General features: G+C 48.1%; 1 pseudogene; it reads right to left on the reverse strand.

Moving 5' to 3' along the window:
• Window positions 1–11,480: 11,480 nt before the first annotated feature.
• Window positions 11,481–11,598, reverse strand: LOC126095956 (5S ribosomal RNA; annotated as a pseudogene).
• Window positions 11,599–11,969: the final 371 nt, after the last annotated feature.

Consider the following 11,969-nt stretch of genomic DNA (forward strand, 5'->3'; position numbering starts at 1 on the left):
TGCTAACCACGGAGGCGAGGCTGATGAGACGGTAGGAGGAGGTTTCAGAGGCAGGCGTATTAGGTTTGAGGAAGAGGAGGATTCGGGAGGTTTTCCATGGCTCATGATTATATTGTAATGGGGGGCTAGGATTTCCAGGAAGGAGAGGGGGCATTCTTTTAGGTGCCTGTAGGTAATGAAATCGTTACCGGGAGCCGCGTTGCGTTTATGATGGAGTATCTGTTGAATTTCTTGTGTTGTTAATGGAGTTTTGAGTTCTGATTGTGGGATGTTGTTGAGGTGCTGGAAATTAGGAGCGTGAGCGACGGACGTATTGGTAAGCTCGTGGACTGTCGTGAATAAGGAATACGTACACCTTTCTTGATTTAGACTTCTTATAGAAATCTGTCATTACTATAATCTAATTCACTTTGAAGAAAGAGAGTGGATATTCATCTCACTCTGTTATCGACAACCCACTGTGTAAAAAAGAAAATAACATTTTATTTCATCGCAGATTACAAAACGACTTCCCATACTTATAGCCTCAGAATAAGCTCCGAAATACGACTTCATTTTCATTCTGTTGAGCTCCTCCACTGCTGTGGCCGAGCGGTTCTAGGCGCTTCAGTCCGAAACCGCGCTGCTGCTACGGTGGCAGGTTCGAATCCTGCCTCGGGCATGGATGTGTGTGATGTCCTTAGGTTAGTTAGGTTTAAGTAGTTCTAAGTTCTAGGGGACTGATGACCTCAGATAAATCCCATAGTGCTCAGAGCCATTTGAACCACTTTTTTTAGCTCCTCCACTCTATATACACAACGAAAATCGTTTCCAAGTGTATTTACGTGTGCCATGTGCTTGGCGGCCCTACAGTAGCGAAGTTGCTGAAAATCCATCTGCGTCTCGTGACTGACTGACTTGAACTCTTGACTCCGCGCTAATTCTAAGGGGGAACAACTCTGCCTGCCTTACGTAGAGTTGATTAAACGAAGAGAAAACTGCCCTGCACTGTAACTAAATGAAAATAAGTCACAGTGAATTGATGGACACAAATATTCTCTGCATGTTTTCCCAGTAACAATACATTCGTTGCGCCTTGTTGCAATAACGGACACAAAGAGAAGACCGGAGTGCACAATGTTTTTATCAAGTCTTGTTTTGGCACGGCAACAACAGCTACAGTCTCCATGCAGTCCGGCTCATTGTCTTCTCGCCTCCACCCTTCGAACGTCATACATCCAGGTTCTCAGTCCCAAGGGTTGTGATACTGCGTGGCGGCTCGTAATATTGACACGTCACAAACTTTCCAAGAAAAATTAATGACAGAGTTATTGTTGCAGGCTTTATTCCACTACTGAAGAAAAATTTTCAATACTCCAGCAAACTTTTCATTTCAAGTAACTATATTATTGGAGAAACAAAAAATGCAAATGAAAGCGAACCATTACGAGTCTTATCGAACTAAAAAAGTAACGCAACTGTGGGAAAAATATAAAGGCTGTCTGTTTGAAAGTGAATGGGATATCTCCTAATTTCGTGTCGAACCTCCTTTTGCCTGTCATAATGGAGCAACTCAACGTGGCATGGACAACTCGTTGGAAGTCTCCTCTAGAAATACTGAGCCACACTGCCTCTACAGCTGACCCATAACTGCGAAAGTGTTGATGGTGCAGAATTTTGTGCGCCAGATGAGCTCCCGATTATGTCCCACAAATGTTCAAATGGTTCATATGGCTCTGAGCACTATGGGACTCAACTGCTGTGGTCATAAGTCCCCTAGAACTTAGAACTACTTAAACCTAACTAACCTAAGGGCATCACACACATCCATGCCCGAGGCAGGATTCGAACCTGCGACCGTAGCGGTCGTGCGGTTCCAGACTGTAGCGCCTTTAACCGCTCGGCCACTCCGGCCAGCCCACAAATGTTCGACAGGATCTGGGTGGCCAAGTAATTTGTTCGAATTGTCTAGAATGTTCTGCAAACCAATCCCGAAAAACTGTGCCCCGATGACACGGCGCGTTGTCACCCATAAAAAAATCCATCGGTAAATGGCTGCGAATGGTCTCCAAGTGGCAGAACATAACCTTTCCAGTCAATTATCGGTTCCACGTAAAGGCAGCTCCTCACACCATTATGGTGCCACACCAAACCTGCACACTGCCTTGTTGACAAGTTCGATCCATGAGTTCGTGAGGTTTGCACCACACTCGAACCCTACCATCAGCTCTTCCAACTGAAATTGGAACTCATCTGATCTGGTAGTGGTTTTCCAGTAGTCTAGGGTCCAACCGATATGGTCAAGAGCCGAGGAAAGGCGCTGCCGGCGACGGCGTGCTGTTAACATACGTACTCGCGCCGGTCGTCTGCTCCCGTAGACCGTTAACGCAAATTTTCGCAGCGCTGTTCTAACAGATACTTTCGTCGTATGAATCTCACTTATCTCTGCGGTTATTCCACGCAGTGTTGCTTGTCTGCGAAGGTCGTCGGCCACTGCGTTGTCAGTGGTGAGAGGTAACGCCCGAAATTTGGTATTCTCGACACACTCTTGATACTGTGGATGTCGGAACGTTCAAAGTATGTTAATTTCTGTCATGCAGCGATAATGGCGTCGGAAACCTTTTCACGTGATCATCTGACAAGGGCGGGGGGGAGGGTGGGGGGGGGGGTGACGAGGCTGGGAGCACGGATTTGCTTCAGACTTTGAACACCTTTTGTAGGCCATTAAAACAACATGATGGCAAAGTAGTAAGGTGCACTACTCTGGCAATCCCGAGAAAATTACAAGAGAAGTTTTACGCTTTGTTATGTAACTGATGTATGTGTGCACACTCGTATGTGTGCGAATGTGCTGACCGTAAGAAGTCATTATGGTCGAATGGTTAGCCTACTGCTTTACCTGAAATATCAACCTTTAGACAGTGTGTCTAATACTGCATTTTAAATACGAGAGGATGCCATCTTAGGCACTGTATAACACTTAAAACACTTGATAATGGCACTTTGAAGCCGAAGTCATGACTGTGTAAGTGTAAATATAACACTGCAAATAAACAACAGTCTAATGGCGGTACTGACTTTAAAGAAATATATTATGACTGTGGCCCCACATTATGAAAAAATTATTAACTTTTTTTTTTCATCTCGATGGCTGAGCGGTTCTAGGTGGTTCAGTCCGGAACCACGCAGCTGCTACAGTCACAGGTTCGTATCCTGCCTAGGGCATGGATGTGCGTGATGTCCTTAGGTTAGTTAGGTTTAAGTAGTTCTAAGTCTAGGGGACTGATGACCTCAGATGTTAAGTCACATAGTGCTTACAGCAATTTGAACCATTGGATAGAAATAAACGTCGCATGGTTGGCAAATCCAATTACATTTTGTGAGTGTGACTTTAACTGCGTCATCGATAAAAACGTCTTCCTTTACTTGTCGATAGTTATAAATGCGTTTGTTCTAATAATTAAACTTAGTTGAAATAGCAGGTAGTCAAATAACATGGAATTCACTAAAACTTCATGCAAATACACGTGGTTTTCTAAATTATATTAACTCTTAAATGTCATATAAATTAAATAATATGGCCAGCGATGGAAAAAGTAGATCAATAAGTAAATTTGAGTGGGATCGAATCGTCGCCTCATACACGTTCGTTTTACGACGCTCGAACGCTAATCACTTTTTTGACCACCGTGAACGGTAACGTCCGGCATTTACTCACAATTTCACAATAGGCGCGTACAACTTCTCTTGCTATTTCTTCGAAATTGCCGCAGTAGTGCACCTTGCTACTTGCACATTATGTTGTTTTAATGGCTTAGTGATGATGATGAGGTCCCATACTCCGAGGAGCGTAGGGGGCGATGCGGGGGACCCGCACAGCCGTACTAGGCAAGGTCCTACTGGAGGTGGTTTGCTATTGCCTTCCTCCGACCGTAATGGGGATGAATGATGATGATGCAGACGACACAACAACACCCAGTCATCTTGAGGCAGGAAAAATCCCTGACACCGCAGGGAATCGAACCCGGGACCCCGTGCGCTGGAAGCGAGAACGCTACCGCAAGACCACGAGCTGCGGACAATGGCTTAGTAAAGGTGTACAAAGCTTAAAGTAAATCAGTGATCCCAAAGTCGTGGCCTCTCCTCGTGTGTGGAAATGACAGTTCCACCAGCTCGCTGCACTTTTATACCTGGTGTACGCGATACTATCGCCATCTGTATATGAGCATATCCATGGCTTTTGTCGCCTCAATGTATAACAAATGGCTCTGAGCACTATGGGACATAACATCTATGGTCATCAGTCTCAATGTACACTCCTGGAAATTGAAATAAGAACACAGTGAATTCATTGTCCCAGGAAGGGGAAACTTTATTGACACATTCCTGGGGTCAGATACATCACATGATCACACTGACAGAACCACAGGCACATAGACACAGGCAACAGAGCATGCACAATGTCGGCACTAGTACAGTGTATATCCACCTTTCGCAGCAATGCAGGCTGCTATTCTCCCATGGAGACGATCGTAGAGATGCTGGATGTAGTCCTGTGGAACGGCTTGCCATGCCATTTCCACCTGCCGCCTCAGTTGGACCAGCGTTCGTGCTGGACGTGCAGACCGCGTGAGACGACGCTTCATCCAGTCCCAAACATGCTCAATGGGGGACAGACCCGGAGATCTTGCTGGCCAGGGTAGTTGACTTACACCTTCTAGAGCACGTTGGGTGGCACGGGATACATGCGGACGTGCATTGTCCTGTTGGAACAGCAAGTTCCCTTGCCGGTCTAGGAATGGTAGAACGATGGGTTCGATGACGGTTTGGATGTACCGTGCACTATTCAGTGTCCCCTTGACGATCACCAGTGGTGTACGGCCAGTGTAGGAGATCGCTCCCCACACCATGATGCCGGGTGTTGGCCCTGTGTGCCTCGGTCGTATGCAGTCCTGATTGTGGCGCTCACCTGCACGGCGCCAAACACGCATACGACCATCATTGGCACCAAGGCGAAGCGACTCTCATCGCTGAAGACGACACGTCTCCATTCGTCCCTCCATTCACGCCTGTCGCGACACCACTGGAGGCGGGCTGCACGATGTTGGGGCGTGAGCGGAAGACGGCCTAACGGTGTGCGGGACCGTAGCCCAGCTTCATGGAGACGGTTGCGAATGGTCCTCGCCGATACCCCAGGAGCAACAGTGTCCCTAATTTGCTGGGAAGTGGCGGTGCGGTCCCCTACGGCACTGCGTAGGATCCTACGGTCTTGCCGTGCATCCGTGCGTCGCTGCGGTCCGGTCCCAGGTCGACGGGCACGTGCACCTTCCGCCGACCACTGGCGACAACATCGATGTACTGTGGAGACCTCACGCCCCACGTGTTGAGCAATTCGGCGGTACGTCCACCCGGCCTCCCGCATGCCCACTATACGCCCTCGCTCAAAGTCCGTCAACTGCATATACGGCTCACGTCCACGCTGTCGCGGCATGCTACCAGTGTTAAAGACTGCGATGGAGCTCCGTATGCCACGGCAAACTGGCTGACACTGACGGCGGCGGTGCACAAATGCCAACACCGCGGTTCCTGGTGTGTCCGCTGTGCCGTGCGTGTGATCATTGCTTGTACAGCCCTCTCGCAGTGTCCGGAGCAAGTATGGTGGGTCTGACACACCGGTGTCAATGTGTTCTTTTTTCCATTTGCAGGAGTGTATAACAACTTTTGGGGAATTGATATTAACTTTTTGGCTCTTCGAGTGTATTAAAACAGCGCTGTAAGTTTTAACTCTTTAACTCCTGCAGTAGTTATAGAATGTAGCTTCACATTGTATGGAATCACTCATGAGTTCGAACTCTGCTGTACATGGAAATAAGTCAGTGAACGAACACCCGGCACGATATTAGGCGCAACGTGATGAAGTACACACACTTGTGTGCAAAACTTAGGGACGGAAGTATCTTTCGCATAATTGATCATTACCAAGTAACATACCTCGATGAAACTTGGCCCCTACATGGAAAGAACTGTTACAGTATAGTACACAAGGCAACTGAAAGAAATATGCAGTGAGACGAACAGAAATGACACTTTTATTCGACTGCTTATATTTACGAGGAAGTCCCAGCGATTCGTAATGATCCCCTGCACATTACAAAAAGCGGAAAATGGTTCGTAGTAAGGTGTGTGACAGCCCGCCCTGTTAGCCGAGTGGTGTAACGCACGGCTTTTCGGAGTGGGAAGGAGCCGCTGGTCCCAGGCACGAATCCGCCAGGCGGATTTGTGTCGAGGTCCGGTGAGCCGACCAGTCTCTGGATGGTTTTTAGGCGGTTTTCCATCTACCTCGGAGAATGCGGGCTGGTTCCCCCTATTCTGCCTCAGCTACACTATGTCGGCGATTGCTGCGCAAACAAGTTCTCCACGTACGCGTACACCACCATTACTCTACCACGCAAATATAGGGGTGAGACGTTCGCTAGGGGAGGGGTCCACCGGGGGCCGAACCGCACAGTAACCCTGAAAGAGTGGTTAGGTGTGGGGCGGCAGAGGGGTGAAGATGACTGCGGTAGTCGTCGTGGGGTTGTGGACCACTGCGGCTGCGGCGGGGACGGAGCCTCTCCGTCGTTTCTAGGTCCCCGGTTAGCATACAACAACAACATACAAGGTGTGTGATCATAACGGACGGCAGTGAATGGTCCGCAACGTGGTCCCATGCTAGCCACGAATGGTAAAGAGTTATTGTTGTAGGGGGCACCATTTCTCCAGCGAAGCGGTTAACAGCTGCTGGATGATGGTGAGCGTATCTGGTCGTGCTACAGTACGCCTTCACAATGCATCTCGTATGCGCTCGATGGGATTTAGGTCAGGGGAACGTGCAGGCTAGTCCATTCGCCGAGTATCCTCTCATCCCAAGAACTCTATCACATACACTTTTCGATGCATTCGAAAACTGTTACCCATAAAATTGAATTCAGGGCCGAAAGCACCCGTGAATACACACACATGGTTAGGAAGTACAGTGTCAGGATAACGTTAACCGGTGAGTTAGCGTGTTCAAAGATTTGGAGGCCACTACACCAATGCCTCCCCATACCATAACATCTGGACCAACAAAACGATAATATTCGACAATGTTCCAGGGATCATTACGTGATCTCACCTCTGGTTACATGAAGGTACGTCCAGAATCACTACTAACTATGAACCTGCTCTAACCAAGAAGAGCACGAGACCCCATTCCTCGCTGGTCCAATTCCAGTGCGCTTGACTCTATAGTAAACGGAGCGGCCGATGTGTGGATATCAACGGAGAACTACGTTCCTGCCCTCAGACAAAGAGACCACCACTATGCAGTCGTCACGCATCAGACTGCTTGTCTTGCCGTCCAATTATATGTAGTTTCAACGCAGGCGTTGTTTGATGTGGGTTTCTTCGTGCCTGTTCCACAGTGTAGCCGTCACCTGCTGCTGTAGCTGATAGAGATCGACCACTGAAAGGTGGCTACACTGAGCCACAGCGCCAGAGATCGCGCCAGAGAGTATTGTTTTGCCGCCTCCACTGGCAGTGATTATTGAGAAGTAGCGGCGGGCAGTTCTTGCCGAGAAGTTGTGGTGGACACTGCTTGTCGTGAAGTCGGAGTGGATATGTGGTAGTAGGGAGTGTTTGTTCCATGTTTTATGCAGTTATTTGATGGGAGAGATAGCAGATGTTATTCTAATGAAGATATTGTAATGATCAGAGTGCATTTCGTCAATATATATGAAGGTAAAAACCACTACGTTCTTTTATTATTTGTGTGTCTCACATAATGCATCATTACAGGTTCAGTCAACAAAGCATCTGGCTTGTGTTCTTGTATTAGAGTGTAATTCTGATTTTCTTGCGCAATTATGGTATTTCTAATTTTTTTAATTACTTCAATATAAATGGTACTTGAAATTTCTTGTCTTATTGGAGAAGAACCGTGCCAGATGTGTACGTTGAGTCACACTTCCACAGACAGAACAGTTATACTTGTGCTTTGGTTTCGTTGGTTTTATAGTTGCTGGGGACTTAATTAATTAATTGTGTTAACGAAAATTTTCATTTCATTCTTTGTTGTCGTTCTATGCAGTGAGATTGCGTACAAATACTAGTAAGGGCCAACCGTTTACGAGACTTGCGTAATCGGACATACAGCTACGAAAAATATTTTCAATCATATTTTAATTAAGCCCCCATGCACCACCTCCACTCCTTCGGGCAACACTGCCTGTGGTTCAGAATGCTCCCCATGCATGTCAGATAGTCCTATGAACAATATCAAACTCGTGGGCTTCAATCGTCATACTTCGTTCTTCTTTCCGCTTCCTGGCGATTCTTCCTCATGTGAAGTTATACCAATAGTAACTCGGGCCATGTAATGAGAAACAGCACCAGAGGTGCGGTAACTGGTTGCTGATTGACAAGCAGTCTTTTCCCGTTCCTTCAACTGCCTCTTTTTGTGGGGCCACACCCATTTGGCTTATAACCACGCTGACTTCACGTCCTGTGGCGTCCAACTTTCTGTGGACGACAGAGTGACCTCTGGCAACAAGCTCCCAGACTTTGTCATTTCCACCAGGTAAACAATATGGGCCCAGGAAATGACATGGGGGGTTTCTGCAGACATCATGAGACTCTGGCATAAAATGGGGGTGATACGCGATTACAAGAACTCAGCAAGAGAGTTCTCACAGCCTCTGTCACCTCATTTCTCCAACTTCCTACCTACACGTGGTGCCCCTGTTAAGCCGAGCAACTCAGCGGAAGGTTGGGTAACCAACCCCAGCGGGAAACTGAGTCGGTGAGCAGATAGGAGTTGGAGGACAGCGGAAGGCAACGGGAAACCACCACTGAACTATCCCAAGAAAACCCCATGGCTTCGCTCAGCTCAAAATGTTCCGGAGTTTCAAGTTCCCCGATCGGATCTCCGGGGGGAACCAGCTTGAGAGGAGCTTCACGAAGAGCTGGAGCACAAAATCTCGCAAGGGATGTGGACGGAAGTATCTTTCGCATAATTGATCATTACCAAGTAACATACCTCGATGAAACTTGGCCCCTACATGGAAAGAACTGTTACAGTATAGTACACAAGGCAACTGAAAGAAATGTGCAGTGAGACGAACAGAAATGACACTTTTATTCGAGGGCTTATATTTACGAGGAAGTCCCCGCGATTCGTAATGATCCCCTGCACATTACAAAAAGCGGAAAATGGTTCGTAGTAAGGTGTGTGACAGCCCGCCCGGTTAGCCGAGTGGTCTAATGCACGGCTTTTCGGAGTGGGAAGGAGCGCCGGGTCCCCGGCACGAATCCGCCCGGCGGATTTGTGTCGAGGTCCGGTGAGCCGACCAGTCTGTGGATGGTTTTCAGGCGGTTTTCCATCTACCTCGGAGAACGCGGGCTGGTTCCCCTTATTCTGCCTCAGCTACACTATGTCGGCGATTGCTCCGCAAACGAGTTCTCCGCGTACGCGTACACCACCATTACTCTACCACGCAAACATAGGGGCTACACTCGTCTGGTGTGAGACGTTCGCTAGGGGAGGGGTCCACCGGGGGCCGAACCGCACAGTAACCCTGAAAGAGTGGTTAGGTGTGGGGCGGCAGAGGGGTGAAGAGGACTGCGGTAGTCGTCGTGGGGTTGTGGACCACTGCGGCTGCGGCGGGCACGGAGCCTCTCCGTCGTTTCTAGGTCCCCGGTTAACATACAACAACAACATACAAGGTGTGTGATCATAACGGACGGCAGTGAATGGTCCGCAACGTGGTCCCATGCTAGCCACGAATGGTAAAGAGTTATTGTTGTAGGGCGCATCATTTCTCCAGCGAAGCGGTTAACAGCTGCTGGATGATGGTTAGCGCATCTGGTCGTGCTACAGTACGTCTTCACAATGCATCTCGTATGCGCTCGATGGGATTTAGGTCATGATGATGATGATGTTTGGTTTGTGGGGCGCTCAACTGCGTGGTTATCAGCGCCCGTACAATTACCCAACCTTTGCTCAGTCCAATTTCGCCACTTTCCTGGATGATGATGAAATGATGAGGACAACACGAACACCCAGTCATCTGGAGGCAGGTGAAAATCCCTGACCCCGCCGGGAATCGAACCCGGGACTCCGTGCTCGGGAAGCGAGAACGCTACCGCGAGACCACGAGCGGCGGACGGGGATTTAGGTCAGGGGAACGTGCAGGCTAGTCCATTCGCCGAGTATCCTCTCATCCCAAGAACTCTACCACATACACTTTTCGATGCATTCGAAAACTGTTACCCATAAAATTGAATTCAGGGCCGAAAGCACCCGTGAATACACACACATGGTTAGGAAGTACAGTGTCAGGATAACGTTAACCGGTGAGTTAGCGTGTTCAAAGATTTGGAGGCCAGTATACCAATGCCTCTCCATACCATAACATCTGGACCAACAAAACGATTATATTCGACAATGTTCCAGGGATCATTACGTGATCTCACCTCTGGTTACATGAAGGTACGTCCAGAGTCACTACTAACTATGAACCTGCTCTAACCAAGAAGAGCACGAGACCCCATTCCTCGCTGGCCCAATTCCAGTGCGCTTGACTCTATAGTAAACGGAGCGGCCGATGTGTGGATATCAACGGAGATCTACGTACCTGCCCTCAGACAAAGAGACCGCCACTATGCAGTCGTCACGCATCAGACTGCTTGCCTTGCCATCCCATTATATGTAGTTGCAACGCAGGCGTTGTTTGATGTGGGTTTCTTCGTGCCTGTTCCACAGTGTAGCGGTCACCTGCTGCTGTAGCTGCTAGAGATCGACCACCTCCACTCCTTCGGGCAACACTGCCTGTGGTTCAGAATGCCCCCCATGCACGTCAGATAGTCCTATGAACAATATCAAACTCATGGGCTTCAATCGTCATACTTCGTTCTTCTTTCCGCTTCCTGGCGATTCTTCCTCATGTGAAGTTACACAAATAGTAACTCGGGCCATGTAATGAGAAACAGCACCAGAGGTGCGGTAACTGGTTGCTGATTGACAAGCTATCTTTTCCCGTTCCTTCAACTGCCTCTTTTTGTGGGGCCACACCCATTTGGCTTATAACCACGCTGACTTCGCGTCCTGTGGCGTCCAACTTTCTGTGGACGACAGGGAGTGACCTCTGGCAACAAGCTCCCAGACTTTGTCATTTCCACCAGGTAAACAATATGTTATGTTACTTTATCTGTCTCGTTAGTATGTTTTACAGAGCAGTTGATTCGGCACTGGATAAATTAAAACTAAAACTAAACTCTTCCCGCTCAGGCCATGAAGGCTCAAAGGTACCGACTGGCCGCCGCGTCATCCTCACCCACAGGCGTCACTGGATGCGGATATGAAGGGGCATGTGGTCAGCACACCGCTCTCCCGGCCTTGTGTCAGTTTCCGAGACCGGAGCCGCTAATTCTCAATCAGGTAGGTTCTCAGTTTGCATCACAAGGGCTGAGTGTACCCCGCTTGCCAACAGCGCTCGGCAGACCGGATGGTCACCCATCCAAGTGCTAGCCCAGCCCGACAGCGCTTAACTTCGGTGAGCTGACGGGAACCGGTGTTACCGCTGCGGCAAGGCCGTTGGCACACTGGATAAATTAGAATAACCTATTTCTTTAGATTCTTATGTTTTAATCCTTTACTTGAATCAACAGTCTTTCAGAACCATAATTTATTTTAAACGTTAACGGTATCTTCACTTTAATGCTTGCTGTGTGTAAAGCAACAATCAACTTAAGTTTGTCAGTCTAACAAAAAAGTATATTATTTAGGACTGAGTGCAAAATTGGGTACCTGCCTGACCACAAGTTTTGCATTATGTTTGATTAGGTGGATCGAATGTCCACATGTTTCTAAATAAAGCATATTTTCCTTTCAATAGATCTTTCTGATCTTTTTTTATTTCATAGCGTTTTATTATATGAATGAGTTCGTTAGTTTTCAGCTATAGCATGGA

Source organism: Schistocerca cancellata, chromosome 8 (genome assembly GCF_023864275.1).
Source record: "Schistocerca cancellata isolate TAMUIC-IGC-003103 chromosome 8, iqSchCanc2.1, whole genome shotgun sequence".
Lineage (NCBI taxonomy): Eukaryota > Metazoa > Arthropoda > Insecta > Orthoptera > Acrididae > Schistocerca > Schistocerca cancellata.